Source organism: Halichoerus grypus, chromosome 1 (genome assembly GCF_964656455.1).
Source record: "Halichoerus grypus chromosome 1, mHalGry1.hap1.1, whole genome shotgun sequence".
Lineage (NCBI taxonomy): Eukaryota > Metazoa > Chordata > Mammalia > Carnivora > Phocidae > Halichoerus > Halichoerus grypus.
In genome coordinates, this window is record NC_135712.1 from 59,669,406 (window position 1) to 59,683,303 (window position 13,898).

The 13,898-nt window shown below is 38.2% G+C and overlaps 1 protein-coding gene across 18 annotated transcripts in view; it reads right to left on the minus strand.

Moving 5' to 3' along the window:
- The window catches only part of ZBTB20 (zinc finger and BTB domain containing 20), an 800,060-nt gene that overhangs the window by 375,572 nt on the left and 410,590 nt on the right, over positions 1-13,898 (minus strand). For 17 of the 18 annotated variants that reach the window (XM_078066331.1, XM_078066345.1, XM_078066341.1 and 14 more), the window contains one exon: positions 223-270. The gene's annotated coding sequence lies outside the window, so the exon portion shown is untranslated. Of the gene's footprint in view, positions 1-222; positions 271-359; positions 472-13,898 lie in introns of those variants that run through there. The other variant, XM_036107122.2, reaches the window with a different exon arrangement.

Here is a 13,898-nt window from a genome sequence, read left to right on the forward strand (position 1 = left end):
AGGTTCTTGGGATCATGTTTCTAATCATTCTAAATGATGGTATTTCAAATGGACAAACGACATAAAATCTGTAGCCTTCACCAATGTCAAAATACATTCTATTCAAATTTAGTACACCACAGCCTTTAGGCTGAATTCTTTCAGAGTCTGGGAGAAACGTACTTGACTTCTTGGCACCTCAATATTGTGGACTGCCATTTAGGGGTAACAGAAGTTACTCACCCGACAGCAAAGTTGTGATGAATATCCAGTTAGTGATGGCGGACCATTCTGAAATGAAAAGAATATCATAAATGCTGGGCATTTAATAAATGCATGACAACATGGTGATCATGGAAAATAACCCATTTGCTTCTCACCTTGGGACGCTGACTCAGTGATACTATACTACACGGAGAGTAAAGGAGACTTCTTTTGGGGAAGGAACATACAAGTGTGCACTGGGAAAGTGGCGTGTGTAGCTGTCTGCATGTTCAGCTTTAAGGGCTTGAACCAGTTGCAACCAGTTGTGAATGACTTGCTGCCCATTTTTGCAATTCACTGTAACTTGTATTGGGAAAGTTATGTTTTATGGTTAATTATCCATGGTCTGTTTGAAAAAATAAATCAAACCATTGTGAGCCACCAGGATTTGCAGCTCCATTTGAACTTTACTGTACTTTTGATTAAACATTTTGTAAATAAAAACAACTGGTTTCTTCTTGTTTTTGGTTGTTTGTTACTTGTGTTCTGGATATAAATATTGTGGCAATGGTGGGAGAACCAGTTATGGATTATTTACCCCTGGTTTCATGAGTTGTGAGCTACTGGCCTTATTCTCCGTCATGAGTGTAAATAAATGTATAGTATTATATTCCAAGTCCTGTAAGACAAATGGAACGACTGAACTGAAACCTTTTAAAACCAAAGCCTTTTATGCTAAGTCACAGAGCAACAAAACAAACCCCAAATTAACATTTAAAAAGCTTCTACTGTGGAGCAACAAAATCCCCCAATATTATATAATCTGCATTTTAAAAACTGCTTGCCTAACTAGCAGCAGTCTATCAATAATTCCACATGCTTGTCTTTTCGTTGCTTTTATAATTTAGAAGCCATAGATGGTTTACCAGAGATCACCTCCCACCCCCAATATCACCACCAGAATGAAGCCTTGAAAATAACCAGCATAACTAACTGAAGTCAGAATTGATTTAGAAAGATCCAGAATTATTGTAACTAAAAGTAATGAAACTCTATGTAAAGGAAGAACTTATATAAATTTGTCTATCTGAACACTTATATAAATAAAAGGAGTCTGAAACACAATTGTCCAGGGAAAATGAGAAAAGCCAAGATTCAAAGACCCTGTGGTACAAGGCAAGAGGAATATGTTTGAGGCCCAGAATCCAAAGTTCCTAACACATTTGCATATGAAACTTAATGAGGACCACCAAAGCAGCTTGCCAAAATTATGTTTTTTAAACGATCCACTGTTCCATGCAGCACTGACCACTGAAAAAGACCTCTAGGAAACATAAAATTGCCTTCTGCGATTTGCTACTTTTATAAAGACAGAGACAGGATAATAAGGGCTTTCTTATAAAATGGGGTGATCTGTCTATCGCTGGGACCTGAAGAGCACTGCATCTGATTTCATCTTACCCCTTTATTCCTCTCAAGGCTCACTGCTCACCTGTGTAAGCACTGTGAAGGAATGGCCACTGAAGGTCCCTCACCAGCTCACCAAAACGTGGTAAAATATTTATGAAGGGGCTACTATATGCTAGGCACAACTAGAGTAATTCTGCTTGGAAAGGTAAGTCAGTGGCTAAGGTTCTTTTTGCAACATTTAAAAATATCTATTACTACTGCCAACAGTGAGGAGAAGCTAGGTTGAAAGTGTTATGAAGGACTTCTGAAAAATTAGAAACTGTTTAAAACCCTCCCTGGCTTCTTGGATGCCCTGGGAACAGGAAGTTTAGGCCTGTCGGCCCTTCGAAGCCCGGATCCTACATCACCAAAGAAAAACTAGAAGTAGACGATATGTGTCCAGGGTCCTGGTTACAACTGAAAATGAGGGCTGACCAGAATCAGTTGGCAGCCATCAGACGCTGAAAGATCAGTTCTGCCCTAAGTATGGTTCAGAGAGTGTAAAAACCTACCGAGATGAAAACAGAAGCTATTTGGAGAAACAAGCAGAAAAAAAAAGTTAAAAGATATTTTACTTGAAGACATTTTCTTCTATTTGTTTTATAATATATGCCTCCAACTCTTTTTGACAACCAAGAAAACGCTCTATCTATAGAGTTCTAAGTTTTCTTTTAAATCCAGGCAACCCATTTGAAAATCAGGATACAAAAAATGACTCCCTCTATATGGAACTGCCCACCAAAAATAAGTGCTTGGTTACAGATGAATAATCATGTTCAAATTATATAAAAAGTATGGTATTTTACATGATGCAGGTATATACATACAGAATTGCATCCTGGAATCCGAACTCAGCCATAACACATGGAGAGGGACACTGAGAAAATGTATACATAGGAATATGATTTCCTGGTGAAAGACCAGAGTATTCTGATCAACTTTCCTTATTTTTCCACAAACAAATCTACCTGAGCTATAGATCCTTTTAAGAAAAAAACCAGGGTGGGGGGCGCCTGGGTGGCTCAGATGGTTAAGCATCTGCCTTCAGCTCAGGTCATGATTTCAGGGTCTTGGGATCGAGTCCCACATCAGGTTCCTTGCTCAGCGGGGAGCCTGCTTCTCCCTCTGCCTACCACTCCCCTGGCTTGTACTTTCCCTCTCTCTCTCTCTGGCAAATAAATAAATAAAATCTTTGAAGAAAAAAACCAGGGGGCGCCTGGGTGGCTCAGATGGTTAAGCGTCTGCCTTTGGCTCAGGTCATGATCCCAGGGTCCTGGGATCGAGCCTCACATCGGGCTCCTGGCTCAGTGGGGAGCCTGCTTCTCCCTCTCCCTCTGCCTCTCTCCCTGCTCATGCTCGCTCGCTATCTCTGTGTCTCAAATGAATAAATAAAATCTTAAAAAAAAAAAAAGAAAAAAACCAGGAAGCATACTGATAAAATACTTAAAAACTATATACTAGCTTACTCATTATTCATTAAGACAACTAAAGATGCCCCCATGTCATCACAGATACAAAGACATGATAATCCCAATCCCCTTGATCACTCGGTTGTTGCAAGAGAGACACACATTGAAGCAATGAGACCTTAAAAACCAGATAAAACTCTCCTGGCTTTGATTTTTATTTTTATGCACCAGATTTTTTCCATAAAAAGGGAATCCTAAATGTAATAGCTAATGCATAAATGAAAGGTAAACAAACTAGGACATAGCCAAAATCTTTTTTTTTTTTAAAGTGAAGGAACACTCAGCTCTTTCCTTCGGTAAAATCAAATGAACCAATTTCATCTGATTTTCCATCCAGAAGAAAGTATGACCTGGAGGAATGTTCCTGACCTCCAGTACAAGGAGATTCATCCCCTTGCCTCCCTCTCTTGGATTGCATTACGAACGACCGGAACTACCACCAGCACCACCTCTAACACAGCTGATCTTACTTTCCCCTAGCAGCTCCCCAACAGTGCCTACTCCTGTGCACCCATTTTATGACGGTCGATAGGCAGAAACTACAAAGGAAGAATAAAACAAAACCAAAAGTCCTCCAACTTCCCTCATCAGGTCCATGTCTGATTCCCGGAGGACATTAGTCCGTTAAATGAAATAAAATATTATAAACGGGGACAGAAGACTGATAGACCTCATACAAATCTCACTGTGTTCCCACTTAAACTGGGAAGGGAGTTATTCTGGTGAAAAAGTGGGGGGTGTGGGAAAGGAGTGAAGAGCTACAAAGGGACAAAGAGACTTAAAGGTGGTGCGATGAATTCCCTGTGCCAGGGAAGAGTATGACAGAAAGTTCTAAATGAAAATTCCAGAAACTGCAGGCTCCTAAGTGGAACTGTTGTTTAGGGGATGAATTCTATCGGGAGTTTGAATTAAGTGTCTGTTCTATAGCATCTAGATGTTTTCTCTTTCATTAAGCCTTGGAGTTTGTCATGAGAAAGAAAAAAAAAAAAATTAGCTCTTTCTACAGCCCCCAAAGTAAAAGGCGAGAGAAAGACAGGGTTTATATAACTGGCTTTTTACATAAATATTACATCAGGATACATTTCAAATGAAAACACACACACACACACACACACACACACACACAGCCGTCTTCCTTATCCTCTATTTTAAAATTCATTTCATACTTTAAATGTTGTTGATTTTTCACAAAACAAGTAAAAACCAAGTCAGCATTAAACACCTCAGAATAATTTCAGTCTTATATTACTTGGAAAATTCACCACATCATGGAGGGTCACAAAATCCTGTTTTAAAGTCAGTGAAGGCACTGACAATTATGGGATGTTTTGCTGCAGCCTAGGGCAACTAGAAATGGCCACGGATGTTAACTAACTCCCTCCTCAACAGTCTGAGAAAAGGGAAAAAAAAACTGTAAGTTTCCCCATCTGTTATTTCCTTTTTTTTTTCTTTTTGGCTGTGGAAAAGTAAAATTATGCAAGAGCTTTTGAATGTAAAGGCTGTGTGTGCTTTTTCCCTTTTTGTCTCTGTGTACCGGTTATGTGGTGTTGCGTAACTGAGTACAGAGTAGGCGGTTAGCGTTTACTATTGATTTACACTATGCCATCTAATGAATTCATAGCACTAAAAAGAAAGGAAAGAGAGGGGGAGGGAGGAAAAAGAAAGGAGAGGACGGCAAGAGGAGAAAGGAGGAATAGAGGAAAGAGAGAAAGCTCACTTAGAGAAACAGTTCTAAAGCCTAGAATAGTTTCATTCTTATTCCCTCTAGCTCTGACTTCTGGTTATTGTTCAGGTCTCAGAAAAATGGACTTTGAGCTAGTGACCCCAATATTCCAATCTTATTCAACGAGGATTACTGGCAGGTGAATGTCTGAAAGTACTAATGTGTCAAATTACTTGAAAGCAATTCCACTCAACTGTCAGACTTCTCCATATGCACTATTTACCATTCTCCATGCATTTGTGACTGTGTCTGTGATAGCTGATGGTATAGTCCAACTAGTTTACCTAGCCGCAAATACTATTTGAAAGACACACAGGGCAAAGAGAAATACGTTCTACCTTACCCATCTCCTTTTAAAATTGCATGAAGAATGCATTCAGAAATCTTTGAAGAGGTCACTATTTTACTTTGGAAGAAGATAGGCCACAAATTATTTGGCTACCCAGAACTGCCTAATACAGGATAATCAGAGAGAAATGGGCAAATGGAGGAAAGATTCTAAACTGATGAACAATACTTGAAAAAGAAATTTAAAGAATTTCTTATATTATGCCCATGGAAAGCACTTAAAATTTAATTTTTGATCAGGACAATGATAGACATTCCTAGCCCTCACTGTTTACCATAAGTTCCTAAATCATAGGCCGGAAAGTAAGGGTAAGTTGGTTCTGCTGCTAGACACAGGACCTTCCTGTACCTGAGTGCCCTCCTATGGCTGAGAACAACTAGTAAGATGAGGAAGAGAAATAGAAGTTCTCTTTATTAGCAAGGCTAATAAAGCTTGTTTCCTTCCTGAATGTGAGTTTGTAAATGATGACTAGGAAACATCACATCCAAAAGAAAGAACAAGAGTGTGAGCTTTCATTTCTGATCATCCAATCATCTTTCACCCAATTTAGTGTATTAAATATTAAACAGATGCCTACTCATCCATTTGTCGGGGATGCTTTAATAATCAATGTTGGGTGTTGAGCACCTAGCATAGTGCTTGGCACATTCTCTATGCTCAGCAAGTATTTGTTGAAACTGAAAATGATTATGGGAGGAACATTTCTGTAGGAAAAGTAGCTAGAAAAGCCTCAGGAAAACATATTCCCATGATTTACAGAAATCTTAAGCTGTATTACTCTATCATTTATCTGTAGACACAAAATGATGGTGTAGAGGAAGTATCAGACAGTTATTTGGGGACAGTTGAGTTCAGTTCCATTTTATTGGAAAAAAGCTTAACAAAAATTAGAATGCTGATAGCATCAGCAAAGTTTTGTGTTCATTTCCACTGGCCCTTTTGGACTATTTTTCATTTCAATCTTGGGCACAGAAAAGTCCATTTTAATTTCCATGGACACATTCTAAAGGAAAAGTCATGGGATATCAACATAATTCATCTTTTAAAAAATACTGAGAAGAATGTAGCCATTTAGTAATGGGAGAGAATATAGCTTTTTGTTGAAGGGCAAGGCAGGTTGAGTTTTGATTAGGTTATGCAAATTTAAATTAATAGCAGGGTAACCAAGAATGTACTGATTTTCATTTTCTTGGTTAAACAGGAGTTTTATAAGAAAAAAAAAATTCTGGATTAGAAAGTCAGAAATGCCATCTTTCAGTGAATTGGTGAATGAGACCTTTAGAGGAAAAGTTGCATGGGCAATCTCTCAAAAATTCCAGTTGAAGATTCAACTAAAAGCGTGTTTGGCAGTGGCAGCCATAGTAATTTTTAAATAGTGGGGTTACCATCTTGCTAATTCATCTAGGACTAGGCACATACCTTTCAGTCAAAACCTTCAAAAGGTTTTGTTTTGTTTTGTAACTTTGATCAATGATATAATCTAATCAAATTCAGCAACTTCCTTAAATAAGCATCCTGGCAGTATATTGACAAGACCATCCCACGCGCTATTTTATATCATGTATTCTAAAAAATGAATGAGGACTTGCCTGGACCCCTCATTTTATTCATGAAGATTCTGAAGCTCAGAAGGTAATCTTCTCAGGGGTATGTATTTTGAGACAAAGCTGGGACTGGTATCTAAAGCTCCCAGTTCCTCTAGCCACAGCATAGAATAAGTTAATAATGCATGTTTACATATAGCATAATATTAGTCTCAAGATGAATCTTATTTTAAATGCCACAAAGATTTGAAAAGATTCTTTTATGATAAGGAATGCTTACGTTATGTAACAATGTTCACCTTAAAGCTATGTTATACTTCATTTTTTTTATCTTTACTCTTTCCTCCTCTTTCCATTCTTCCTCTTATTCTTTGGATCTTCGGATAGAGTCACTTTTAACTCTGTTTCTAGCTCACTTACACCCATTCCTGACCTCAAATTTTTCCGTTTCTCTCACTTTGCATCTGTTTCTCCAACTTTTAGTTATTACTCTTCCTCATAAAAATCATTGTTTTGTTAATGTGCTTTGAGATCTTCAGAAGTCATAAAGGAAGAAAAATTTTACATTTAACATTATACAATAAACAGGGCTTTGGCATATACTCAAATTAAAAAATAAAATCTGCAACAAGATACTGACAATGTATAGGCTTTGCCATAGGATGTTACGGCTGTCTAGACCCCAGTCCTGTCAATGAGACTGGAGCCCATGTTACAAGCAATCTCATCAGATGGAGAGCTCACCATCTCCAGGCCACTCGTTTTCCACTTCACCATGTCACCTTTCTTTTCCCTGTTCTTTCTTTCCATTCCAGAGATACAACTATTTTTGGACTGATTATGGCATAGCAGAAGAAGGTCCAGAGAAATCCTAGTGGCTTAATGTGGATTCATGATACTGGCCAAACTCTCTCAATTCCAAAAAAAGGTCAGAAAGAGTTGCATACAAAAATTGCAGCTACACGGAAAGTGAAGTCTGAGGAGGTTAAAAGAGAACTTGGACATGAGAAAGAGGTCCCTGGATAACAGGAATGTTGCTGCCAGAATCATTGCAATTAAGATTGTGTCATTGTTTCCCTTATAAAATGTTAACTCTTATAGGGTTTACAATTCAGCTAAAATGATCAGCTCTAGGCTGAACATAGTTCTAAATATCTTCAAGTGGGAAGTATTTTTTCCCCTCCTTATTCCTTAAAAGAGAACACATAAAGCAACTATTCAGAAATTTCAATGACATTCGGATTCTGACCACATACCTTTCTCCAAAAAAGACTAGGTGCTGGGGCACCTGGGTGGCTCAGTTGGTTAAGTGTCCAACTCTTGATTTGGGCTCAGGTCATGATCTCAGGGTTGTGAGATCAAGCCCCGTATCAGGCTCTGCCCTGAGCATGGAGCCTGCTCAGGATTCTACATCTCCCTCTCCCTCTGCCCCTCCCTGCCCCTCCCTCATAGATAAATAATTTTTTTTAAAGAGTAGTGCTAATTAAGGAGCCTAATCTACAGTGAGCTAAGGTGAACAACATCCACTGTGGAATGAAGGACATTAACCTGGTATATGAGTGGGAAATAAAATAAAAGGACATCCTATTATTTTAAAAAGGTTTAATGTGCATCACTTGGATAGATAGTTCATTCCACTTTATTGATGTGAATAGGATTTTGGCAACACTGTGTTGAAAAGTCTTCCACTCCTGTTTGTTTGCTAGCAAGAAAAACTTAACAATTATAGGAGGCAGGAATTCCTGATGGTTTCCTTAGATCTCTTTCCTCATATGTATATTTCAGGGTGGGTATTAGATAATTAATAATTTTTTAAAACCCACTTTTCCTATTTCTCTAGCACTGGCCATGACATCTAACGGCAATAGTACAATGCTCTGCCACAGTGGTGAGAAGGGACAGGAGGAGGAAATCACAGACATACATTAAAATTAATAGGCCAGGAGGAAACTAGCATTTATTTAGTTCATATTACATGCCATGTACTTCATTAACATTATTCCATTTAATGCAAACCCTCTGTGAAGTAAATAAGATTGGCTGAAGTTTCATAGATTAGCAACCTAGTTACAGAGCTGTTAGCTGACCTGCTTAAGGACACTGAGCTAATTAAAAAGTTGTGCAGGTGAGGATCAGGACCTATTTGACTCTCAGGCCCACAGGTACTGTAATGCACCACAAAGTCAGGACCACAATATGAAGCCATCTAGCCAAAAACAAAAAAAACCTTCGTGCCAATGAAGAGAGCCACCACATGCTCCAAGTAGGCAATGGGAAGTGTAAATGACTCCTAAAAAGAAATAGGTTCTTGCTTTGCTCTTGCTTCTGATAAATCTCTGTTTTCTAAATGTATATTTGGAAAATGTTTTTTTTTGTCATAGATAAGAAAATGCACAATTTCCCAGGAACCTTTAAATCAGACCCAATATTTGAGTGTTTATGAAAATCCCTTTAAAGATTTATACTAAATAACTAGATAATAGTTTAAAAAATATAATGCATATAAAATCAGATGATTAGTACATTAAGAATTTTAATATGACTGTGTGTATGTGTGTGTATATGGGTGTGTATGATATGTGTATATGTGTATATAAATTTTTTTTCCTTGTCAAAATTTCTGGTAATTTACTACATAAAGTACTTGACAAAAGTTAAACAGTAAGTATGTTAAGGCAGGAGAAAAGGAAAGAACAAAGAAAAGAAGAGGAGTGTATGTGTGTGTGTGTGTGTATATGTGTGTGTGTGTGTGTGTGTCAAAGAGAGAGACAGAGAGATGTCCTATTCTCAAGACCGCTGAGATTTTTTTTAAAATATATTTTTAAAATCATAATTTGGTGAAGAACTTAATAACAAAGTAATAGTAGCCAAACAGATCTGAAGGGATGAATTAACAATTCTTTGGGCAGTGCTAATTTATTCCTCAACTTTTAATACATCCTTATTGCTTTGTCCTTCCCTCCTTTTGTGCTTTAAGTCTAAATTTTATTGGGAGCAAGAAGGAAGACTTCATCAAGATAAAAAGCTTCTGCACAGCAAAGGAAACAGTCAACAAAAGAAAGAGGCAACCCACAGAATGGGAGAAGATATTTGCAAATGACACTACAGATAAAGGGCTGGTATCCAAAATCTATAAAGAACTTCTCAAACTCAACACCCAAAAGACAAATAATCAAGTCAAAAAGTGGGCAGAAGAGATGAACAGACACTTCTCTGAAGAAGACATACAAATGGCTAACAGACACATGAAAAAATGTTCATCATCATTAGCCATCAGGGAAATCCAAATCAAAACCACACTGAGATACCACCTTACACCAGTTAGAATGGCCAAAATGGACAGGGAAAGAAACAAAAATGTTGGAGAGGTTGTGGAGAAAGGGGAACCCTCTTACACTGTTGGTGGGAATGCAAGTTGGTACAGCCACTTTGGAAAACAGTGTGGAGGTTCCTCAAAAATTTAAAAATAGAGCTACCCTATGACCCAGCAATTGCACTACTGGGTATTTACCCCAAAGACACAGATGTAGTGAAAAGAAGGGCCATATGCACCCCAATGTTCATAGCAGCAATGTCCGCAATAGCCAAACTGTGGAAAGAGCCGAGATGCCCTTCAACAGATGAATGGATAAAGAAGATGTGGTCCATATATACAATGGAATATTACTCAGCCATCAGAAAAGATGAATACCCAACTTTTACATCAACATGGATGGGACTGGAGGAGATTATGCTAAGCGAAATAAGTCAAGCGGAGAAAGTCAATTATCATATGGTTTCACTTATTTGTGGAACTTAAGGAATAACATGGAGGACATTAGGAGAAGGAAGGGAAAAATGGGGGGGGGGAATTGGAGGGAGAGATGAACCATGAGAGACTATGGACCTGAGAAACAAACAGGCTTCTAGAGGGGAGGGGGGAGGGGGGATTGGTTAGCCCGGTGATGGGTATTAAGGAGGGCACGTACTGAATGGAGCACTGGGTGTTATACGAAAACAATGGATCGTGGATCACTACATCAAAAACTAATGATGTATTGTATGGTGACTAACATAATATAATAGAATTAAACACTACAAAAAAAAAAAAAAAAAGAAGGAAGAAACACTAACTTCTGGCTTAGCAGAAGCACAAATGAGCAGAGAACTAGAACATCTTCCTGGCCTTCTTTTCTCATCCTTATAAGGAAAAGCAATAGTAAACTAAACAGAAAAAGCAACAACAACAACTTTGACAGTTTTGCTTAGGCAAAAGCAAGATTTGTTTCAGCACAACTTCAAGGGCTTTCTTCAAATCTTAGCTTCTCTGGATGGTCTTACAACAAAGCTGAAGAAGAGAAGCGATCTGTTTAGGGAAATAGATGAGATTTGGGGGGAAATAGGAGGCGCTCCTTATTTTCAAACAGTATTTAAATGCATGACCAAGATACAACCTGCAACGTTAAAAAAAAATTACAGTTAACTCAAACCTGCTAAAAATAACTCACAATATCCTCTCCACTAAAACAAAACAAAATAAAGCAAAAACTCACAATTATTTTGACTGGTGAAAACAGTGACATGGAAGTAACAGATGGAAAGACCAGTTTTACTCACACAACACACTCACTAAACACAATTGCAAGCGTCCCCACAAAAATAACTCTAACAATGGTGACTTTGGCCTTCTGCTTCAAAATATCTCCCTTAGGTAAGTTTCCTTACAGACTTCAAAGGGCGTGTGAAAAATAACGTGAAACCAACTGTCTGTCCGGACCTAGAAACAGGAAAGGGCTGCCAATCACAGCCTGCAAACAAAAGGGATCTTGTCATCTTCGTCAAGTCCTTTCTCAGGACTGGAATAGGTGTTCTTTCCCTATGTATGATTTCTTGTTGCCTGGTAGTATTTTTAGGAAAAGTGACATATCTGTACTCTTAACAAACACCACACTACATAGCATCTAAAAACTTTCATAAATCAAATAATTAAAAGTAACAAATCTTTCTGCTAATTGCTCCTCCAAGTTGAAAGACAGGTTATTTTCTTACCTTACACCGTGCCTTCTGATCTGACAGTGTCATTCAATCAATAATTTCAATGTCAGTTACTGATTTTCAACTCTTTTATTACAAAGACTTCAAGCAATAATGAAATGGTGCTGATCTGCTTGCTTTCACTCTATATAACATCTATATTTATATGCTTTGCTTCTATTTGGATCTATATTTATCTGCTTTATCTGCCTACAGTGCATCTGTTTCTCATACACACAGACATATATTTATATATATACACACATACTGTATATATATAGGTTATATATAAACACACATACCCACAAAAAATGTATGAATGTATGCTAGTGTGCTTATTTCAACAAGCATGCAGGTGCATAAATACTCAGACACATGACAAATAGACCAAGAACATAAATGTACATGTAAACATAGTTGTACAAGGGAAAAGCATATCTCGACAATAGGTCTATCTACAATCCTTGAGACTTACACACTCAGCAGTGACAGCCATAGACTACTCTGGGAAGGAGAAAAACTCTTCAGAAAGCAAAAGTATATAACGAAATAGAGATCATGCGTTCTGATTTACTCATTTTAAAGAGGAGGAACAGAGACACTGAGGCTCAGAGAGAAGGTCCAGCTTTCTGGTGGCAGACCTGGAAGTTGCACCCAGGCCTCTGCCTTCTAGATAAATCCTCCGCTATGCTGGCTTGAAACGATGAAAACATTTTTCTCAGACCCAATATCATCTTCTAATTTCCACCCTTCCTATTTTTCCCCTTTTTTTATTGCATGAAATGGGAGCAACTGATATTCAGTGAGAGTCAGGAACGATTCCAAATGTTTTAAATGTGCTGTATCATTTCATCTGTACCACAGCTCTGTCAAGCAGGTATTCTTGTTCATGCCCATTTGACAGAGAAAACACCTGAGGCCTAGTTGTTAAATACCTCGCTCAAAGCTACACAGCTAGTGAGCAAGGAAGCCGAGTTCCTCTGATACTCCACGGCCTGTGTTTTTCCCGCTAGATCATGACGCTTTCTACGATACACATCTGAATGCCCTGCGAACCCCCCAGGACCACAGCCTAAGCATCATATAAATCTAACAACTGGTCTGATGCATAATAAACCTAAAGCAGAGGTTCTGTCAGACTGAGAGAAAAATAAAGGGAGTGGAACAGGTACCTGTTTCACATCCCCAGTAAACGACGCAGACCCTCGAAGAGAAAACTGAAACATGCAAAATTCAGGCCAAAAAAAAAAAAAAGTCACCCAAGGGTAGTCTTATGTGATTTAAAGTCTTAATAACTTCTAGTGTATGAACATTTTATGCCTTTTTCATCAAAAGATTAGAGCGAACTGATAAAATTGAATCAGATGGGAAATAGAGGCACAAGAAGGCAAAGGGAGGTTAGCAAAAGAAAGAAAGAACCAGACCCGTCTTCTTCTCTTGGGACAACACTTTCCAAAATAAACATGGATCAAAAAAATACAAAGCCAGTACCAAAAATTGGTATTTCACCTCCACTTAAGTGTTAAGAGCAAATTCAGAAATGCAACCATGTCTGTGGTAATTTCATATAGATTTCCTCAGATAGTAACCAGTGGTGACCTATCCCAACACACAGGAATTTTACTCGTTGTTCGGCTTACACAGAACCCAGCACTAGGAGATGCCATGTGGATTTGTGAAATTCCCTGGGGCATACTTCATCCATAAGCCAAGGAACAGAAATTACACTGATCCATACATGCAGCTCTTCATCTGTGACATATTGATAATTACTCTTTATTTGTGAATTAAATCCAAGTTATAAAAACAAGTTTCAGACATTTGTCACAAACAGGGTGCATTTTACTTAACTCTTTCAGAACACCATCTAGCTACTGTCTCCAGGAAATGGGAGCTATCCTTGAAAGGGCCTGATAGTGTGGAAGGATTATGGCCTTGAGAGAGAGAGACTGACTTGAATTTGAATCCCAAGTCTTCCACTCATTAACAATATAGATTCAGGCGCTTCACTTAAATGGAGCTGAATCTCAGTTTCATTACCTGTGGAATGAAGAATAAAACCACCGATTTTGCAGGAACATTGTGAGGATTAGAGATAGTCCCACAGCAATGTCCCTCTCATAAAGGGGGCCATTAAATATTAACTATTATATGTTTAAGGAGACCTT